Raw genomic sequence first — 7,906 nt, forward strand, 5'->3', positions numbered from 1 at the left:
CCCCCCCCCACCCCCTTGCCAATTCTTTATCTCTTTACTCCTGACAGTTCCGAGAACTGCAGGGAAAATGTGTATGGGTAAGAAAACGCTTGGTACTAGAGATGATTAGCCCTTTGTGCATGTTTTGGCACTTAGCCAGTAGCATAATATTATTAGCAGGACTGGAGAGATTAAATCTTTTCTCACTTCTGTTGTCATAGCACTCTAGGCTGCAATAAGCAAGATGAGATGCAGTAATATGCTCACTAGAGGGACAAACTCCTCTTCATCGGAATCAGAGCTACTTTAAGTTCTTCATGGAGAGAGGTACTTAACTGGAATCTTTTTTTAAAACGAGCTGATTGCTTTACCTCATTCAGCCTTTATTTCAGGTGTAGACTCTTCAATGCTCTACATAAAATAACACACACACACACACACACACCACACACTCACAAATATGCTACAATCGGCTGTTTTTTAGAGTCTCATCAGGGAGAACTCAAGACAAATGTGGCCCTCAAAACCCTGATATGTTAGATGCAGTTGCTGTTGCTCATTGTTCTAACAATTTTAAAAAAACAATTGAATTAAAAATGTAAGTCTTTAATTTTTATTCCCAGAACTACTGATTACTTTAAACAAAATGTCCAGTTAAGAGTATTTCTTTTGATAATAGTCAAACACTATCATCTGAAGGCTGGTCTCAGCAAGTCTCAGTATGATAATTTTCTCAAAAACACGCATAGCTAAAGTGAGTTGTGAAGCAGAAATTATATTGTCAAAGAAAAATGTTTAGATGGGGCATACAATATGATCAAGTTTCAATTAAACTGAGTTTTGTAAGGAATTTTCGCACGTCAACCCCTCAAATAGGCCACTGTTTCTACTGCAGATAGTCAAGTAAGCACTGCCTGATCCTTTCCATTACAGTAGATTGTCACACTTTCAGAAATGTCCCCTGTGATGGTGTCCATTCCACACTATATGACAAATGAGTTTCAGCGCCAAGTGCTATCAAGGTGTGCAAAAGCCAAAGGTAATATAGTATGACAGGATGATGCTGAGGCCAATCATCACGTCGACAAAAAGGAGTCTGGCGGCTCTGGCTTTTGTACGTGTATTTCTTTCTCTCAGCCTTCCAGAGAGGGTCCTTTATAGTCATGTGTCTGTCTGTGCAGGGCTTTTAAATTGTTCTCCCTTATCTGAAGCTGAATCTGCAGGAAGTCACAGAATCCCAGCTTATCTAGGCTAATTGCAGATGTGTTTGTGTTTGTGTGTGTGTTTGTGTGTGTGTGTGTGTGTGTGTGTGTGTCTGTGTGTGTGTGTGTGTGTGCGTATGAAAGGAGGAGGAGACTTGAGAGGGTGCCAAATGCCTCAGGATGCAGCAGAGCACGTCAGGACAAGATATGCAGAAGCACCGGCAAGACTGATAGAGACAACACCAACATCTGATGGAAACAAACAACGCAAGTGCATACACAGCGACACCCATACAGAAACTGACGGAAACACCCGGGGCATAGGTGACATTTAATCCATCCATCACTTTTTATCCAAAAGGCATATGCCACGGATGTTCAAGCCTTGTGTGTGCACTTGCAAACCTTGTTTGGATGGTAAATGTAAATATCGAGTTGATTCTTGACATTAAAGATTTTCAGTACAATTACAGCACATTGTCGATTGTAACCTTTGACATACAGAAACTGATAATCAAATTTTGTTTCTTTGCCACTTTTTCATTTAGGGAACCACACTGCTTGTTTGAGGCAAAGGTGTACTGAAAGGATGTGCAGCATACAGTTGTGCAACATGAGAGATGGCTCCAAAGGGTGTCCTACGAAGGTGATAAAAAGCTTTATGTCCTTCTCCAAATGAAAGCTCCCCCCTGATTTGTAACAGTGGTCTGTCACTGGGTTCATGCACCTCTCTCTCTACAAAGAGCCCAAATTTACATCTTTTTAATGGTTGCTGTGTCCACTGGCTGTTGTAAATCAACAGAGGGGTTTTAACCTCTAGGAACCAGCAGGGGTTAATGCTAAGGGTAACGGCCACTGCTGTTTTGGCCTAGGACCGAGCAAATGGACGCCCTTGAAAACAGCGTGATTCAGACAGTTGGAAGGCATGTAAGCCACTCCAGAGTGCCTGGTATATGTGTTTATTAAAGATTAAATAGAATATAAATGAAAATCAATTACTGTATACAAACTAAACACACATTAAAGATTTCATTCCATGCAGATTCCATACTGATACCAACGTGTGAAGTAATGTGACGAAAGTCACAAATGACATCCAGGAAACAACTGTACTTGTTTTACCCTTTCTCCTTCACATCCATGCACTTAGCCCACTGACATTTCCCTCTGCCATAATCAAGTTTATTCTCAGATGTTGAGATCTCTTGTCTATGCGCAATGAGTGTAAGAACAACACACGGTACTTTTTTCAGTACTTTTCTTAAAATACAACAAGGCACCAATTCCTAATAATGAAATCCAGGCAGATTGTTGTGATTTGGTCGTCTAATGACCATCAGAATGAGATCCTTACAATATTAAAAGTCCTACTTTAGTTAAATGAGAGCACTGGAATGTTATCAGATTAAGCATAAATATATTTAATAATAAAAATAAAAACGTTTTCCAGTGTTAATACTGCTGAAAACCCAACTCCTTGCCAGCAGTACTCTGCAAAATAGGGGAAATAGTAATTGATTAGAATTTTCCAAGTAGCAATTTTTGAGTTGTTGAATCATAATTCGCATTCGTCATTGCTTCATCAATTGTAATGGGGCTATTTCCAAACCAATTCTGTGAGCAGGCGAAACATGGGGCTGACCTTATGCAACAATATAAAACATTGCTTTCAACAATAGTAGATGTCTCCATCTGCATAGATGAAGTTATTGATTATGTCCTTGCAAAAATGTGGAGGTAAGAGAATGACATTGCACTCAGAGATCATTTCACAAATGTATCCTAAATCATGAAAATGGAGGAAGGGGTAGTTACAGGCACGGATGTCGGTCTTTGCAGCGGTGAGCATTTACCGTTGCATTCACTCAGTGTTTAATCAATGGATAAAACTGTCTATCCATTCAAGTATTGATGTTTCCTATAAAAACTACTTATCCACATGGAGCAAGGAGACACCAAAGGCCTTTCAATCATTTGCCAGCTAAAGGGATCACAGAAAGGAAGACGTGGGTTGACACACAGGAAGCTCTAATACTGGATTCATGCGCCATGCGCAATTATTTCACCACCACAATGCTGGTTGTAGCATAAGAAAAGTCAGTCACTGTATATGGAGAGCAGGTTCTGCCACTGTGTGAGATCTCCACTCGGTCTTTGCCTTACAATGGCAGTTAATCAATATAGATCCACTCCTTTTGATATGCTGCCTCTGACCAACAACTGTCACTAACAACAGAATAATTGCAACGATCATAATAGCACCCAATCTTTTCATCCCACACCAACAGACGAGCAAGCGGAAGGATGAGAGATGGTCAGTCTGTACACTAACACTATTATTCACATGCATAATTATACATCGTTACGCTCTGTGGTATGGTGACATAGACAGTCAGTCTAGTTATCTTATTAATGTCATGCTTAGACACATATTGACTTTACTACAGTAACAATCAATCTGTGGTAAGGAAAGACAATAATGTTGAGTCCATCCCCAAACAAGTCTCTAGGGCACCTAAACTTATAGAAAATGGTAATAATTTCCCAACTGTTATGTCAGGTAATAGTACATTTAATTATTATCAGTTTAATGTAATTGTTGTTAACTTCACGTCAAGAAAACTATTTTAGAAATGTTGCCCATGGCAAGCGCAAAGTTAATACAGACCAAGAGTTATTGCATGCTAAAAGGAGCAGCCTGTGCTCATTCTAACAGGACCAGGATCACTTAACGTTTGATGACTAATATGGCTTCCTAATCTCTTTGACGCCACGAACTTATGACAGATCTATGAGATGACGGAACAGACTGGTAACATAATAAAGGTGCCCTTCTTCTCACTCAGCATCTCTCATATTAATATTTTCATCCTGTAATAACTAAAAGCCATTTCATTACTCATTAATCAGTATCTGAAGCTGCCGCTTTATAGTACACATAGAAATATGAGCCTGCAATTTCACAGGAAGAGTGATGTATAATGACCCCGCAGCTGGCGGGGTAATAAAACATAGTATGCATGTTGTCTGTCAAGAAACCTTACCTAGGCATGCCAAAACAGACGGGCCAAAGTGATATACTAGACTCATTCCAAACAGTAAGACACAGGCATTGCTTTGCTGTGCTGTTTCCTCGAGGCCTCTCTGACAATCAATACTTAAAACAACAGCGAGAAAATATGTGGAATCAGCATCTATTAAGTGAAGGGGTGACAACATTGAAAGTTCAAGCATTCAAGGGATTTTGAACAGCACACTTTATTGTCAGTTAGATCACTCGTCAAATCCATATCAAGCTGTGTGAGTTTTGGTGTTTATTAAAGTGAAAGACAGGTAAATAGGACAGCTCAGCATTAATGAAAATTTATAGAAATTGAGTCTGATTTATGTGTATAGTCATGTGTGTCAGACGTTGCATGCGTTCATGCATATGTGTATTTTCTTTGTGTGTTTAAATCAATGGTCATCCCCTGATACAAGATGGCCTCATAAATCATTGTTTGTTGATCAATTGTCAGGAGGCAGGGGCCTTATGGCGCTCTCCTAATTATTCCAGCTCACAGCCCTACTGGATGAATAAGGACAGCAATGAAATCAAGGCAGCAGACTTTACAGAAAAATGGCCATAGTGGTTGTGTAGTTTGCATAGAAGAAGTGGCAGGAATGGGCGTCGGGGGGCTATGGTAGGGTTTCGGAGGTCAGATTTTAGGGTGCAGTGAAGTGAGAAACATAATGAATGAGATAACAGTCACACAATTCCAATGTGCCACAGGACTCTGTCATGAAAGGAACAAGCCAGCTGCTTGAGTGAAATTTGGAAAAAAAAAAAAAAATGTTATTGTGACCATTCAATCAATTTGATGCCTGTATCTCTCTTTTAAACACAATTTGAACACATCTTTGCTTCCACTCATTGTCAAATTGTTCATTGTCTCCTCCTAGTCTGTCTGGCACACAGAACTGACATAAATGGCTAAGATTTTGTTGTTGATGTTGTTGTTGTTGCCTTTGTAGAGTTGGGAGGAAACTTGGTAAATGTAAAATCCATCAGTTTTTAAGTGAGGAATTGTCTAACGACAAATTCTCTCAAACAGTGGGGCTAAGCGGCTGGGTTTAGTATTGGCTTTCAGTGTCATTAACTTTTCACCAGTAAGCAGGTTTCTGTCTCCACTGACCAAATTGCTTTAAATGCATGGCAATTAAATGGCTGATGCTGGCAGTTAAAAGATGAGCAGAGTATAGTTTCTGTAGTAGGCCTAATGGGATTATTAGCGAGGTTTTATGAAAGGAGAACTTGCAGCTCACAGTAATACTGGAAGTGGGATTATATGTTTCAGTAATATACTCCGCCAGCCAGCTGGTTAATTACTGGATTACCCTTTCTAATTAAGAAATGTGTAAAGGGGAGTTTAATAATTCATCACATCACAGTGCAGAATGTCTCCTGCTTCTTCTCTCTATACCCATTTTGATTTTCTTTTCTCGTTTTTTACCCCAGTGGCTCCCACATGCAGCAACATGAAGGCAGCACTCAGAGTAAAATGTCTTAGCTCGAAGCTTAGACTTGGTTTTAGCATGTTTAAATTATGCTGAGTCTAGGCCAGACAGGCTGTTCTCTTTCATATATGTATGTGGAGCATATTGTGTGGTTTTGAAAATCAATGCGCAGCCCTCTGTTGATGGCAGTTGTGTCCCTCATCTCACCACTACTCACTACACTCTGTAAACAGCATGTGACTGTCGTGCCAGAAGTAAGGCACATACAAACACGACATGCAGGAAGAGTAGTGGCAAATCTAGGTGTTGTGTGATAGCAAGGCACTGACCAAGATTCTGATGTTTGCCACATGCACAAAAGCAATATCAGTATCATACATTCACTTCTGAAAAGTGCACAGTTTAAATAGGACTTCAGCGCTTTTTAACAGGGTTTCATAAGTTGTTTAGACACATATTTAATAAAAGCAATCCAAATTGTATATAGCTGACTATCATAAACTTGCCTCATGGAACATTACATTATGTACAAAAACAACCTCTGCGTTTACACCTTTGAATTGGATTAAAAAAAGTGTACTAGGAAAAAGTACAAGAAACCTCAGGAGGAGCCCCAGAGGACAGATCCCTCTTTGTGGATGGATAGACATGCAATAGATGATAGGAACACAGAGCAGCATGGTTGGTTTACATTGGTTTCTTTAGGTCCAGTCCCCATGCGCTACAAACTACAACTTCCCCCAGAGGCTCTGTGGACTGCATTTGAATATAGAATGTGTTTCTACAGTCTTTGTCGCCTTCACCAGGTCACACATTCCTCTACTTTAGGCCTCAAAATGTGTGCGGTACGGGGGAACAGGGAGAAGCCAATAAAATCAACCTACAAATCCCATTAGAATGAAATGGGAGCTGCCAGCTGCTTGTGTGTTTAACTCCCAGAAATACAACTTTAATTGCTTGCTCACTGACAATCTTGAAGGTGTACTTTCTGGTATACTATATTTTTCATGAATATAACATTTTTCATAATAGATATAGATTCAGTGTGATGCATATGAATTGCACATCCACACACATATGAATTATTCAACAGTGTGATTCGTTTTGCTCTTTTTTGGGTTCAACATGCACTCCAGGGTATAGGGGGAGGAAGTTTTTTTTTAAGACCCACTCAGGTCCTGGCACACTTTCATTTAGTCTCTTCATCTCTTACAATAACATCTGAAGTTTTTTTCTGCATATATAGTCAGGCAATGCCATTAAAATCTACATGAGGTTAATGGATTTTTTGGCAGGAGTTGTCATTTTATAGAAGCAATCCTGAAAGGGCCTTACTTTGTATGAGTGTCTATTACTAATCAGTGAGGTCAAGCATCCATCTGGTAATTGTTTGATGTTTCTGGTTTAGTAAAATATGCATTGACTTACCAGAAGGACAATATTGTTAAGAACAATGGAACTGTAAAATGGTATTATTCTGGATAAAAGTTTCATGCTCAACTAATGCACACACAGAATAATACATTACAGTATTTACTTGTCATTTGTCATTGTCTTGGGGAATATAATGTATAGCACCAAACAAATTTGACTGATTGCAGAACATATTCGCATAAAACCATCTGTTTTGAAGAATATTCTGCTCATCCGTTTCCTTCCAAGCACAAACTTCTAAGCCAAACAGAGTATTTGATTATATACTATTATGGTTTAACTACATCTACATTCAAAATTAATTTAAGAGGGAAAGCTGCTGGGGAGGAGGCTATCAAAAACCTTGCAGGATGGCGATCATTACGACCTTAGCCCCCCCCCCCCCCCCCCCCCCCCCCCCCAACCCCCCGGTAAGCAAGCCATGCTTCCTGTATATACCCCCAGAGGATTCAGTGTGCTAATTATTTACTGAAGCAGCAAAGACTATCAAATGAGACCCTGCGTCGATCCTAACTGTGAGGGGGTACCCTGACAGTGTAACCTAGGTAACATGCAAATCGATGAAAAGGGGGGAGCTCAAGAAAGAGAATGAGTGGGAGGGAAAGTGGGCTGTATAATGGTCAGAGGGCACTGGAGGAGTCGAGGTTCACTGGTGAGTCAGGAAAGGTGGGGCCACTGAGGGGCACAGCAGCAGAGTATTAGATTTCAGATGCATATGAATGACCAACTGCTGGGTCTGCTCTAGCTTTAGGGGGAAATTGCATGGGCTCCCCTTGAGCTGCAGTTTTGAATCT

This window comes from Channa argus, chromosome 16, assembly GCF_033026475.1.
Source record: "Channa argus isolate prfri chromosome 16, Channa argus male v1.0, whole genome shotgun sequence".
In the NCBI taxonomy this organism is placed as follows: domain Eukaryota; kingdom Metazoa; phylum Chordata; class Actinopteri; order Anabantiformes; family Channidae; genus Channa; species Channa argus.